Consider the following 15,642-nt stretch of genomic DNA (forward strand, 5'->3'; position numbering starts at 1 on the left):
GGTGAAGATATAAAATCGTATGTGTCTACCTTGAGAGGGTTAGCAGTGACATGTAAATTTGAACAGTTGAACGATTCCTTAATTAGGGATCAATTGGTACGCTGTGTAAATGACAAAAAAAATAAGAGAAAAGTTGTTGACAAAAGAACATAGTTTAGATGAAACGATTGGGATTGCAAAGGCAATGGAACATACGGATATTTGGATAAAAGAAATGGATAAACCTCTTAATAGCTTCAAACAAGAAAAAGTAGAACTTATCGAGAAAAAAGATGACAACAAAACTGATGCAAACAAAAATTCTGACAATAAGCGGTTACCATTCCAATCATCTAAAACAAATTATCAACCAAGAGAAATTAAATGTTTCAGATGTGGTGCTCCAGGACATATAGCTACTAGTCTTAATTGCGCTGCAAGAGGGACATTATGCAGAAATTGTGGTAAGAGAGGGCATTTTTCTAAAATGTGTCGAACGAAAGGTATTGGTAAAAATAGGGTCCAAGAAGTAGAAGATGTCTGTGACTATGTTGATGATATATTTCTAATGGTTGATGTTATTCATGAAGAAGCTCAGGTAAATGACATCAAAGAATTGTCTCAAATTGATGTGAAAATGGAGAGTACAGATAAGTTGGAAAAACCACATTGTAATGTCACACTTGATGGGAAGGAGGTTAGAATATTAGCTGATTCAGGGAGTTTGTATACTCTTCTGTCAAAAAATTCCTTTGAGAAAATTGGTCTAAGGGCCACAGTCCGACTACGGGTAAATCTGATATCCGTGTAGTGGGGTATGCTGGGAAAAGAATAGAAATTCTAGGAGTGTGCTGGATGACTTTAAGATTCAAAAGTGAGGCGGTCAGGGGTAGGATCTATATTACAGACTTTGGGTCAGATCTCTTGGGATGGAGACATCAAAAAGATTTAAATATTGTCATTGATCCTAATGCCAAAGAGCCTGTTATGGTCCTAGAAAAAGCAAATGTTACAAGATATATATGATAATGAGAGATTATTTGATAAATATCCTAATGTGTTTTCTTCCAGATTAGGACTGTTAAAGGGATTTTCACATAAGATCATTTTAAAAGACAATGCAAAGACTGTCGTTCATAAAGTAAGGAATGTACCCAATTTAATGCTAGAACCTCTACGCCAAGAAATTGACAATTTATTGAATCAAGGAATTATTGAGCTGATAGAGGCCTCTGAATGGTTGGCTCCAATTGTAATCGCGCCAAAGGAAGGAAAAAAAAAATCGCCTTTGTATTGACTTGCGCGATCTAAACAAGAACATTTGGGTTGATAGAGAACCTTTACCTAACATATCTGAGATGCTATCAACTATGGGGAAGGGACAAGTTTTTAGTGTTTTAGATATGTCAGCAGCGTACCATCAAATTCGTTTGCATGAAGGATCTAGACATTTGACTTCGTTTGCTACGCCTTTAGGTGCATTCAGATACAAAAGGATGCCATTTGGTCTAGCATCAGCTTCGGCTGTCTTTCAGAGGGCAATGAAAAGTATTTTTGGTGACATGAGGAACGTCTCGTGTTTTCAAGATGTCATCTTGATTGCTGGGGGAGATCATTCTGATCATGATAGGTTATTGAAGAGGTGATGAGAAGACTCGAGAAACACAATTTAACCATAAAGAAAGAGAAGTGTCAGTTGAGAAAGAATGTAGTTGACTATTTGGGGCACGAAATAAGTGCAGAAGGCATAAAACCCAAAAAAAGTATTGTTAAGTCAGTGACTTTAGCACCGGAAGCCAAAGAATAAAGATGAACTAAGATCGTTCTTAGGACTTGCAGAGTATTGTTCAAAATATGTAAATAAGTTTGCAGAGACTGTTGAGGCCTTAAGGGAAATTATGAAGAAGGGTGTCCCATTTGAGTGGTCAGAGAAATGCAAAACAAGTTTTGAACTCATAAAAAGGAAACTTCCTGAGGCACCCACATTAGGACGGTTCAAGGTTGGTGGGAGAACGATTTTAACCACAGATGCTAGTGGTGTTGGCATTGGTGTGGTGTTATCGCAGGTGATTAGAGGCGAAGAAAAAATTGTTGGGTTTGCAAGTAGGAGATTGCAAGGTGCAGAAAGGTCATATTCAGTAATAGAGAGAGAAGCGTTAGCATGTTGCTGGGCTATGTGTCACTTCGAATTTTATTTATGGGGTCTCCCATTCAAAGTCCGAACTGACCATAAGCCCTTACTGTACATCTTTAAAGGGGGAAAAAGATTGGAAGGAAGTGTATCACCGAGGATCTCTAGATGGTTACTATCTGTTATGGAATTTAATTATGATGTGGAATACGTCAAGGGGGAGAAAAATGTGATTGCAGATTGTTTGTCGAGAATGCCCTTGGAGGACAATTCTGATGAAGTGTGTGGTGATATAAATGGTGATATCTGTAGTAATGTAGGAGTGTGTGCTTTGTTGTCTGAAGATTGGGAGAAAGCTATGAGGAGTGATTCAGTGTTGGAAAAGGTGAAGATGAGAATTGTTAGGGGTTGGAATTTGGATGATTGAAAAACTCTTTCAAATCAGAATCCTTGCAAAGTTAAAGAAGAATTAAGTTTTTGTGGTGATAACATTATGAGAAGATGGCAAATCATACCTCCGAAGGAAGTAAGGAAGCAGATTTTGGAAATAATTCATGAGGGTCATCCAGGTCAAGGGATGTCTAAAAGAAGAATTAGAGAATCATTCTGGTGGCCAGGAATTGATAGCGGTGTCGAGGCTTTAGTAAAAGATTGTCAATTTTGCCTGAATAGTGACAAATCAAAAATTGTACGTCAACCTCCTCTAGAATGTACCAAATTTCCAACAAAACCTTGGGAGAAACTGTCCATGGATTTCATTGGTCCGGTTAATAAATTAGGAATGAAGGATAGGTTTATCCTAGTTCTGGTAGATTATCATTCCAAATGGTTTACAATACAAACCATGGGGGAAATCAGTACGGGCAATGTCATAAGGTTTCTTGAGAAGGTTTTCCTGGAAGAGGGATTACCACCAGGCAGTATTGTGACTGACAATGGGGTGCAGTTCACATCAAGAGAGATGGTGGACTATTTAAGTAAGTTGGTAATTGTGCATGAGAGAGTAGCTTTATTCAGACCACAAGCAAATGGTTTAGTGGAGAGAATTAACCGAATTGTTATGGAAAACATACAATTATCACTTGCTAATGGATTATCGTGGAGAGAAGAATTGAGAAAAATGGTGTGGATGCACAGAAGTACTCCCCATTCTAGTACAGGAGTAGCTCCTTTTGTGTCGCTTAAAGGGAGGGAGCCTGGGAAGAAAGAGTGTCCTGTATGGCTATGTAGGAAGGAGAAAATATGGGTTGACCGTAAGGAAATATCAAAAAAAGTGCAAGTGAATCAAGAAAAGATGAAAGGGATATATGATTCTAGGAAAGGTGTAAAACGAGTGTGTGTCCAAAGAGGAGATTGGGTAGTAGTGCGGAAGAATGAGTGGGTCCGAAAAGGGGAAAGCAAGTACCTTGGACCCTTTCAAGTCAAAAGTGTGAGATCCAATGTTGTCGATTTGGAAGATGGTACAACTTGGAGTTTAGGAAATATTTGTAAAGTATGTCAACCATAAAAATGCCAGAAGAATAGTCAGTAGGATGGCTAGTCACGTTATGTTAACTATAATGTATTTTGAATATGTAATAGGAATTTTAGTAAGGAATTTAAGTAATTTTAAAGTTAAATAAGTTTTAAGGATGAATTTAGAGATGTATTGTGTGCGACCTTAGATAGAATTCAGCTTGACCAAATGTTGTATATAGTCATTATTTTATCAATATATGTTTCATTATTATTTTGTTGCAAAAAAGGGAGATATGTAGTGATATCTAGTGCTGATGTCACAGGATGGTCACCTAGCTACGGGTAGAATGCAAATGAGAGAGGGTTCTAGTGGGAGCGGTTATTACAAGGGAGATTGAGTTGTTCAGGCTGTCTTTTGCTGGGACGCTGTGATATGAATAAATCTACACAAATTACAAGAAACCTTTGAAGGCTCTTCATTTCACCTAGCTCTGCCGGCACCTAGGGAAACCTAGCAAACCTATACATTTTTTAAACCTAGACACCCAAGGGAATCCAGGATGGGGTGAATTGACTGCCTCCCACCAGGTTTTGTTACCCAGTATCCCTTGCAAACCTATAAAATTGTCAAAAAAAACACATTTTCCCCACATTTCTGTGGTGGAACGTTCTGGAATCTGCGTGGATACACAAATTTCCACCCACACCGCGTTCCCCAAAGTCTTACGAGAACAATGATACCTAACTTGTGTGGGTCGGCCTAGTGCCCTCGACAGGAAACGGCGCAAAACGCGACGTGGTCACACCTCAATTTTGCAGTGAAAAATGACCCTTTTTTGGCAAAGTGCCTAGCTGTTGTTTTTGAACCATAGGTCTGCCGGGACCTAGGGAAACCTAGCAAAACTATACATTTTTGAAAACTAGACACCCAGCGGAATCCAGGATGGGGTGACTTAGCTGCCTCCCCCCAGGTTCTGTTACCCAGAATCTCTTGCAAACCTAAAAAATTGACCATAAAAACACATTTTTCCCACATTTCTGTGGTGGATAGTTCCGGAATCTCCGTGGATCCACAAATTTCCACCCACATTGCATTCCCCAAAGTCTTACTAAAAAAATGGCACCACACTTGTGTGGGTAGGCCTAGTGCCCGCAAAAGGAAACGGCGCAAAACGCAACGTGGTCATACTTCAATTTCGCAGGGAAAAATGACCCTTTTTTGGCAAAGTGCCTAGCTGTAATTTTTGAACCCTAGCTCTGCCGGCACCTAGAGAAACCTAGCAAACCTATACATTTTTGAAAACTAGACACCCAGGGGAATCCAGGATGGGGAAACTTGACTGCCTCCCACCAGGTTCTGTTACCCAGAATCACTTGCAAACCTAAAAAATTGCCCAAAAAACCAAATTTTTCCACCTACCCCGCGTTTCTCAAAGGCTTTCAAGAAAAATGGTACCTCACTTGTTTGGGTCGGCCTAGTGCCCGCAACAGGAAACAGCGCAAAACGCAACGTGGTCACATCTCAATTTCGCAGTGAAAAATGACCCTTTTTTTCAAAGTGCCTAGCTGTAGTTTTTTAACCTTAGCTCTGCCGGCACCTAGGGAAACCTAGCAAACTTATACATTTTTGGAAACACCCAGGGGAATCCAGGATGGGGTGAATTGACTGCCACCCACCAGGGTCTGTTACCCAAAATCCGTTGCAAACCTTAAAAATTGTCCACAATACCACATTTTCCCACATTTCTGCGGTGGAAAGTTCTGGAATCTGCGTGGAGCCACAAATTTCCACCCATTCCGCATTCCCCAAAGTCTTAAGAGAAAAATGGCACCTCACTTGTGTGGGTCGGCCTAGTGCCAGCAACAGGAAATGGCGCAAAACTAAACGTGGTCACACCTCAATTTCGCAGGTAAAAATGACCCTTTTTTGGCAAAGTGCCTACCTGTAGTTTTTTAACCTTAGCTCTGCCGGCACCTAGGGAAAACAAGCAAACCTATACATTTAAGAAAACTAGACACCCAGGGGAATCCAGGATGGGGTGACTTGATTGCCACCAACCAGGGTCTGTTACCCAAAATCCCTTACAAACCTTAAAAATTTTCCACAATACCACATTTTCCCACATTTCTGCAATGGAAAGTTCTCGAATCTGCGTGGATCCACAAATTTCAACCCACTCCGCGTTCCCCAAAGTCTTAAGAGTAAAATGATACCTAACTTGTGTGGGTCGGCCTAGTGCCCTCGACAGGAAACGGCGCAAAACGCGACGTGGTCACACCTCAATTTTGCAGTGAAAAATGACCCTTTTTTGGCAAAGTGCCTAGCTGTTGTTTTTGAACCATAGGCTGCCGGGACCTAGGGAAACCTAGCAAAACTATACATTTTTGAAAACTAGACACCCAGCGGAATCCAGGATGGGGTGACTTAGCTGCCTCCCCCCAGGTTCTGTTACCCAGAATCTCTTGCAAACCTAAAAAATTGACCATAAAAACACATTTTTCCCACATTTCTGTGGTGGATAGTTCCGGAATCTCCGTGGATCCACAAATTTCCACCCACATTGCATTCCCCAAAGTCTTACAAAAAAAATGGCACCACACTTGTGTGGGTAGGCCTAGTGCCCGCAAAAGGAAACGGCGCAAAACGCAACGTGGTCACACTTCAATTTCGCAGGGAAAAATGACCCTTTTTTGGCAAAGTGCCTAGCTGTAATTTTTGAACCCTAGCTCTGCCGGCACCTAGAGAACCTAGCAAACCTATACATTTTTGAAAACTAGACACCCAGGGGAATCCAGGATGGGGAAACTTGACTGCCTCCAACCAGGTTCTGTTACCCAGAATCACTTGCAAACCTAAAAAATTGCCCAAAAAACCAAATTTTCCCACATTTCTATGGTGGAAAGTTCTGGAATCTGCGTGGATCCACAATTTTCCACCTACCCCGCGTTACCCAAAGGCTTTCAAGAAAAATGGTACCTCACTTGTTTGGGTCGGCCTAGTGCCCGCAACAGGAAACAGCGCAACGTGGTCACATCTCAATTTCGCAGTGAAAAATGACCCTTTTTTTCAATGTGCCTAGCTGTAGTTTTTTAACCTTAGCTCTGCCGGCACCTGGGGAAACCTAGCAAACTTATACATTTTTGGAAACTAGACACCCAGGGGAATCCAGGATGGGGTGAATTGACTGCCACCCACCAGGGTCTGTTACCCAAAATCCGTTGCAAACCTTAAAAATTGTCCACAATACCACATTTTCCCACATTTCTGCGGTGGAAAGTTCTGGAATCTGCGTGGAGCCACAAATTTCCACCCACTCCGCGTTCCTCAAAGTCTTAAGAGAAAAATGATACCTCACTTGTGTGGGTCGGCCTAGTGCCCGCAACAGTAAACTGCGCAAAACACAACGTGGTCACACCTCAATTTTGCAGTGAAAAATGACCCTTATTTGGTAAAGTGCCTAGCTGTTGTTTTTTAACCATAGGCCTGCCGGGACCTAGGGAAACCTAGCAAAACTATACATTTTTGGAAACTAGACAACCAGAATCCAGGATGGGGTGACTTAGTTGCCTCCCCCCAGGTTCTGTTACCCAGAATCTCTTGCAAACCTAAAAAAACACATTTTCCCCACATTTCTGTGGTGGAAAGTTCTGGAATCTCCGTGGATCCACAAATTTCCACCCACCTTGCATTCCCCAAAGTCTTACGAGAAAAATGGCACCTCACTTGTGTGGGTAGGCCTGGTGCCCGCAACAGGAAACGGCGCAAAACGCAACGTGGTCACACCTCAATTTCGCAGTGAATAATGACCCTTTTTTGGCAAAGTGCCTAGCTGTAGTTTTTGAACCCTAGCTCTGCCGGCACCTTGGAAAACCTAGCAAACCTATACATTTATTGAAAACTATACACCCAGGGGAATCCAGGATGGGGTGACTTGACGGCCTTCCACCAGGGTCTGTTACCCAGAATCCCTTGCAAACCTAAAAAATTGTCTAAAAATCCACATTTTCCCCACATTTCTGTGGTGGAAAGTTCTGGAATCTGCGTGGATCCAAGAATTTCCACCCACCCCGCATTCCCCAAAGTCTTACAAGAAAAATGGTACCTCACATGTGTGGGTCGGCCTAGTGCCCGCGATAGGAAACGGCGCAAAACGCAACGTGGTCACACCTCAATTTCGCAGTGAAAAATGACCCTTTTTTGGCGACGTGCCTAGGTGTTGTTTTTGACCCATAGGTCTGCTGGGACCTAGGGAATCCTAGCAAAACTATGCATTTTTGAAAACTAGACACCCAGGAGAATCCAGGATGGGGTGACTTAGCTGCCTCCCACCAGGTTCTGTTACCCAGAATCCTTTGCAAACCTAAAAAATTTACCAAAAAAACACATTTTCCCCATATTTCTGTGGTGGAAAGTTCTGGAATCTGCGTGGATCCACAAATTTCCACCCACTCCGCGTTCCTCAAAGTCTTAAGAGAAAAATGATACCTCACTTGTGTGGGTCGGCCTAGTGCCCGCGACAAGAAACGGCGCAAAACGCAACGTGGTCACACCTCAATTTTGCAGTGAAAAATGACCCTTTTTTGGTAAAGTGCCTAGCTGTTGTTTTTTAACCATAGGCCTGCCGGGACCTAGGGAAACCTAGCAAAACTATACATTTTTGGAAACTAGACAACCAGAATCCAGGATGGGGTGACTTAGCTGCCTCCCCCCAGGTTCTGTTACCCAGAATCTCTTGCAAACATAAAAAAATACATTTTCCCCACATTTCTGTGGTGGAAAGTTCTGGAATCTCCGTGGATCCACAAATTTCCATCCACCTTGCATTCCCCAAAGTCTTACGAGAAAAATGGCACCTCACTTGTGTGGGTAGGCCTGGTGCCCCCAACAGGAAACGGCGCAAAACGCAACGTGGTCACACCTCAATTTCGCAGGGAAAAATGATTTTTTTTTGGCAAAGTGCATAGCTGTAGTTTTTTAACCTTAGCTCTGCCGGCACCTAGGGAATCCCATCAAACCTATACATTTTTGATAACTAGACACCCAGGGGAATCCAGAATGGGGAGACTTGGCTGCCTCCCACCAGGTTCTGTTACCCAGAATCCCGTGCAAACCTAAAAATGTTTTTAAAAAAACACATTTTCCCCACATTTCTGTGGTGTAAAGTTCTGGAATCTGCGTGGATCCACAATTTTCCACCCACCCCACGTTACCCAAAGTCTTACGAGAAAAATGGCACCTCACTTGTGTGGGTCGGCCTAGTGCCCACGACAGGAAATGGCGCAAAATGCAACGTGGTCACACCTCAATTTCGCAGTGAAAAATGACCCTTTTTTGGCAAAGTGCCTAGCTGTAGTTTTTGAACCCTAGCTCTGCCGACACCTAGGGAAACCTAGCAAACCTATACATTTATTGAAAACTATACACCCAGGGGAATCCAGGATGGGGTGACTTGACTGCCTTCCACCAGGGTCTGTTACCCAGAATCCCTTGCAAACCTAAAAAATTGTCCAAAAATCCACATTTTCCCCACATTTCTGTGGTTGAAAGTTCTGGAATCTGCGTGGATCCAAGAATTTCCACCCACCCCGCATTCCCCAAAGTCTTACAAGAAAAATGGTACCTCACATGTGTGGGTCGGCCTAGTGCCCGCGACAGGAAACGGCGCAAAACGCAACGTGGTCACACCTCAATTTCGCAGTGAAAAATGACCCTTTTTTGGCGACGTGCCTAGGTGTTGTTTTTGACCCATAGGTCTGCTGGGACCTAGGGAATCCTAGCAAAACTATGCATTTTTGAAAACTAGACACCCAGGAGAATCCAGGATGGGGTGACTTAGCTGCCTCCCAAAAGGTTCTGTTACCCAGAATCCTTTGCAAACCTAAAAAATTTACCAAAAAAACACATTTTCCCCACATTTCTGTGGTGGAAAGTTCTGGAATCTGCGTGGATCCAAAAATTTCCACCCATTCCGCGTTCCCCAAAGTCTTAAGAGAAAAATGGTACCTCACATGTGTGGGTCGGCCTAGTGCCCGCGATAGGAAACGGCACAAAACGCAACGTGGTCACACCTCAATTTTGCAGTGAAAAATGACCCTTTTTTGGCTAAGTGCCTAGCAGTAGTTTTTTAACCCTAGGTCTGCCGGTAACTAGGGAAACCTAGCAAACCTATACATTTTTGAAAATTAGACACACAGGGGAATCCAGGATGGGGTGACTTGACTGCCTCCCACCAGGTTCTGTTACCCAGAATCCCTTGCAAACCTAAAAAATTGTCCAAAAAACCACATTTTCCCCACATTGCTGTGGTGGAAAGTTCTGGAATCTGCGTGGATCCACAAATTTCCTCCCACCTTGCCTTCCCCAAAGTCTTAGGAGAAAAATGGTTCCTCACTTGTGTGGGTCGGCCTAGTGTCCGCGACAGGAAATGGCACAAAACGCAACATGGTCACACAGCAATTTCGCAGTGAAAAATGACCCTTTTATGGCAAAGTGCCCAGCTGTTGTTTTTGAACCATAGGCCTGCCGGGACCTAGGGAAACCTAGCAAAACTATACATTTTTGAAAACTAGACACACAGGGGAATCCAGGATGGGGTGACTTAGCTGCCTCCCACCAGGTTCTGTTACCCAGAATCCCTTGCAAACCTAAAAAATTGAGCAAAAAAAAACTTTTTCCCCACATTTCTTTGGTGGAAAATTCTGGAATCTGCGTGGATCCACAAATTTCCACCCACCTTGCATTCCCCTAAGTCTTACAAGAAAAGTGGTACCTCACTTGAGTGGGTCGGCCTAGTGCCCGTGACGGGAAACGGCGCAAAACGCAACGTGGTCACACCTCAATTTCGCAGGGAAAAATGAGCCTTTTTTGGCAAAGTGCCTAGCTGTAATTTTTTAACCCTAGCTCTGCCGGCGCCTAGAGAAACCTAGCAAACCTATACATTTTTTAAAACTAGACACCCAGGGGAATCCAGGATGGGGAGACTTGACTGCCTCCCACCAGATTCTGTTACCCAGAATCCCTTGCAAACCTAAAAAATTGCCCAAAAAACCAAATTTTCCCACATTTCTATGGTGGAAAGTTCTGGAATCTGCGTGGATCCACAATTTTCCACCTACCCCGCGTTACCCAAAGGCTTCCAAGAAAAATGGTACCTCACTTGTTTGGGTCGGCCTAGTGCCCGCAACAGGAAACAGCGCAAAACGCAACGTGGTCACATCTTAATTTCGCAGTGAAAAATGACCCTTTTTTTCAAAGTGCCTAGCTGTAGTTTTTTAACCTTAGCTCTGCCGGCACCTATGGAAACCTAGCAAACCTATACATTTTTAAAAACTAGACACCCAGGGGAATCCAGGATGGGGTGAATTGACTGCCTCCCACCTGGTTCTGTTACCCAGTATCCCTTGCAAACCTAAAAAATTGTCCCAAAAAACACATTTTCCCCACATTTCTGTGGTGGAAAGTTCTGGAATCTGCATGGATCCACAAATTTCCACCCACCCCGCATTCCCCAAAGTCTTCTGAGAAAAATGGTACCTCACTTGTGTGGGTCGGCCTAGTGCCCGTGACAGAAAACGGCACAAAACGCAACGTGGTCACACCTCAATTTTGCAGTGAAAAAATGACCCTTTTTTGGCAAAGTGCCTAGCAGTAGTTTTTTAACCTTAGCTCTGCCGGCACCTAGGGAAACCTAGCAAACCTATAGATTTATGAAAACTAGACACCCAGGGGAATCCAGGATGGGTGACTTGACTGCCACCCACCAGGGTCTGTTACCCAAAATCCGTTGCAAACCTTAAAAATTGTCCACAATACCACATGTTCCCACATTTCTGCGGTGGAAAGTTCTGGAATCTGCGTGGATCCACAAATTTCCACCCACTCCGCGTTCCTCAAAGTCTTAAGAGAAAAATGATACCTCACTTGTGTGGGTCGGCCTAGTGCCCGCGACAAGAAACGGCGCAAAACGCAACGTGGTCACACCTCAATTTTGCAGTGAAAAATGACCCTTTTTTGGTAAAGTGCCTAGCTGTTGTTTTTTAACCATAGGCCTGCCGGGACCTAGGGAAACCTAGCAAAACTAAACATTTTTGGAAACTAGACAACCAGAATCCAGGATGGGGTGACTTAGCTGCCTCCCCCCAGGTTCTGTTACCCAGAATCTCTTGCAAACATAAAAAAACACATTTTCCCCACATTTCTGTGGTGGAAAGTTCTGGAATCTCCGTGGATCCACAAATTTCCATCCACCTTGCATTCCCCAAAGTCTTACGAGAAAAATGGCACCTCACTTGTGTGGGTAGGCCTGGTGCCCGCAACAGGAAACGGTGCAAAACGCAACGTGGTCACACCTCAATTTCGCAGGGAAAAATGATTTTTTTTTGGCAAAGTGCATAGCTGTAGTTTTTTAACCTTAGCTCTGCCGGCACTAGGGAATCCCATCAAACCTATACATTTTTGATAACTAGACACCCAGGGGAATCCAGAATGGGGAGACTTGGCTGCCTCCCACCAGGTTCTGTTACCCAAAATCCCTTGCAAACCTAAAAATGTTTTTTAAAAAACACATTTTCCCCACATTTCTGTGGTGTAAAGTTCTGGAATCTGCGTGGATCCACAATTTTCCACCCACCCCACGTTACCCAACGTCTTACGAGAAAAATGGCACCTCACTTGTGTGGGTCTGCCTAGTGCCCGCGACAGGAAATGGCGCAAAATGCAACGTGGTCACACCTCAATTTCGCAGTGAAAAATGACCCTTTTTTGGCAAAGTGCCTAGCTGTAGTTTTTGAACCCTAGCTCTGCCGACACCTAGGGAAACCTAGCAAACCTATACATTTATTGAAAACTATACACCCAGGGGAATCCAGGATGGGGTGACTTGACTGCCTTCCACCAGGGTCTGTTACCCAGAATCCCTTGCAAACCTAAAAAATTGTCCAAAAATCCACATTTTCCCCACATTTCTGTGGTTGAAAGTTCTGGAATCTGCGTGGATCCAAGAATTTCCACCCACCCCGCATTCCCCAAAGTCTTACGAGAAAAATGGTACCTCACTTGTGTGGGTCGGCCTAGAGCCCGCGACAGGAAACGGCGCAAAACGCAACGTGGTCACACCTCAATTTCGCAGTGAAAAATAACCCTTTTTTGGCGAAGTGCCTAGCTGTTGTTTTTGACCCATAGGTCTGCTGGGACCTAGGGAAACCTAGCAAAACTATGCATTTTAGAAAACTAGACACCCAGGGGAATCCAGGATGGGGTGACTTAGCTGCCTCCCACCAGGTTCTGTTACCCAGAATCCTTTGCAAACCTAAAAAATTGACCAAAAACCACATTTTCCCCATATTTCTGTGGTGGAAAGTTCTGGAATCTGCGTGGCTCCACAAATTTCCACCCACTCCGCGTTCCTCAAAGTCTTAAGAGAAAAATGGTACCTCACTTGTGTGGGTCAGCCTAGTGCCCGCGACAGGAAACGGCACAAAACGCAACATGGTCACACCTCATTTTTGCAGTGAAAAATAACCCTTTTATGGCAAAGTGCCTAGCTGTTGTTTTTGAACCATAGGCCTGCCGGGATCTAGGGAAACCTAGCAAAACTATACATTTTAGAAAACTAGACACCTAGGGGAATCCAGGATGGGGTGACTTAGCTGCCTCCCACCAGGTTATGTTACCCAGAATCACTTGCAAACCTAAAAATTGTTTTTAAAAAACACATTTTCCCCACATTTCCGTGGTGGAAAGATCTGGAATCTGCATGGATCCACAAATTTTCACCCACCACGCGTTCCCCAAAGTCTTACGAGAAAAATGTTACCTCACTTGTGTGGGCTCACCTAGTGCCCGTGACATGAAACGCAACGTGGTCACACCTCAATTTCGCAGAGAAAAATTACACTTTTTTTTCAAAGTGTCTAGCTGTAGTTTTTGAACCCTAGCTCTGCCGGCACCTAGAGAAACCTAGCAAACCTATATATTTTTGAAAACTGGACACCCAGAGGAATCCAGGATGGGGAGACTTGACTGCCTCCCACCAGGTTCTGTTACCCAGAATCCCTTGCAAACCTACTACATTTACAAAAAAAACACATTTTCCCCAACTTTCTGTGGTGGAAAGTTCTGGAATCTGGTTGGATCCACAATTTTCCACCCAACCCTCATTACCCAAGGTCTTCCGAAAAAAATGGTACCTCACTTGTGTGGGTCAGCATAGTGCCCGCGACAGGAAACGGTGCAAAACGCAACGTGGTCACACCTCAATTTCGCAGTGAAAAATGACCCTTTTTTGGCAAAAGGCCTAGCTGTAGTTTTTGAACCCTAGCTCTGCTGGCACCTAGGGAAACCTAGCAAACCTATACATTTTTTAAAACTAGACACCCAGGGGAATCCAGAATGGGGTGAGTTGACTGCCACCCACCAGGATCTGTTACCCAGAATCCCTTGCAAACCTATAAAATTTTGCACAAAACCACATTTTCCACCCATTTTTGTGGTGGAATGTTCTGGAATCTGCGTGGATCCACAAATTTCCATCCACCTTGCGTTCCACAAAGTCTTACGAGAAAAATGGCACCTCACTTGTGTGGGTCGGCCTAGTGCCCGTGACAGGAAACGAAGCAAAACGCAACGTTGTCACACCTCAATTTCACAGTGAAAAATGACCTTTTTTTGGCAAAGTGCCTAGCTGTAGTTTTTTAACCCTAGCTCTGCCGGCACCTAGGGAAACCTAGCAAACCTATACGTTTTTGAAAGCTAGACACACAGGGGAATCCAGGATCGGGTGACTTGACTGCCTCCCACCAGGGTCTGTTACCCAGTATCCCTTGCAAACCTAAAGAATTGTCAAAAAAACACATTTTCCCCACATTTATGTGGTGGAAAATTCTGGAATCTGCGTGGATCTACAAATTTCCTCCCACCTTGCGTTCCCCAAAGTCTTACAAGAAAAAATTGGCACCTCACTTGTGTGGTTCAGCCTAGTGCCCGCAAGAGGAAACGGCGCAAAACGCAAAGTGGTCACACCTCAATTTCGCAGGGAAAAATAACCCTTTTTTGGCAAAGTGCCTAGCTGTAGTTTTTGAACCCTAGTGTAGTGATATCTAGTGCTGATGTCACAGGATTGTCACCTAGCTACGGGTAGAATGCAAATGAGAGAGGGTTCTAGTGGGAGCGGTTATTACAAGGGAGATTGATTTGTTCAGGCTGTCTTTTGCTGGGATTCTGTGATATGAATAAATCTACACAAATTACAAGAAACCTTTCAAGGCTCTTCATTTCATGGCGACGAGTGGTCCGCACAAGGAAGCAGAAATAAACCAGCATCCCATCCTTGGACTATCAAGAGAAGATAAAGGCATAAGAGCACGATAAAGGCAAGAAAACTTAACACTCATCTTTTTGAGTACTCTTTTTTTGAAGACTGTGCAGTTGAGTGACTATAAGCGTTTTGTAATGCCTCAATGGTGCTGAATCTTGTATTCTCACGCACAAGTTGCAAATAATGAAAAAACCGACATCAACACAACTTTAATGAGTTTAAAGACTTGAATGAATGAACAATCTCCACGCGTTTAATGATGCTAATACCTGCATGTGAACAATGTTTAACAATGAAAGCTAGATGCGCTGCTTAAAGCACTAAGCGTATATGCATATCCAACTGTGAAGATAATGAAAGACTTCTGAGAAAATACATGCACGTATGTTTAAAAGCCTTTTCATCTTTTGAAATGTGCCGGAGTGTAAAGTGTATTTAGAGCATATCTTGAACAAGATCGAAATCGATAATCACTAAGCAAATACAAGACGCGTCATCAAGGAAGCTCTTAACGAGCTCAAGTGTTTACTTTTAATTGCGCATCCATTCTGCCTCGCGCTTGACTGCTCGAGCCATTTAGACAAACGATGCTGTTCACGCTCGACTTCACGAGCTAATTAATGCGCGTTGCTTCATGCTCGATAGCTCAAGCTAAAAAGAATGCCGCCTCGAGTCAACATTAACACGTGCTAGCATAATGCTCGCGTTTCCAAGCAAACAAGCATTTAAACGCTTTCACAACAAGGAAGAAAAAGAAAC

The sequence above is a fragment of the Triturus cristatus genome, chromosome 1_1 (genome assembly GCF_964204655.1).
Source record: "Triturus cristatus chromosome 1_1, aTriCri1.1, whole genome shotgun sequence".
Lineage (NCBI taxonomy): Eukaryota > Metazoa > Chordata > Amphibia > Caudata > Salamandridae > Triturus > Triturus cristatus.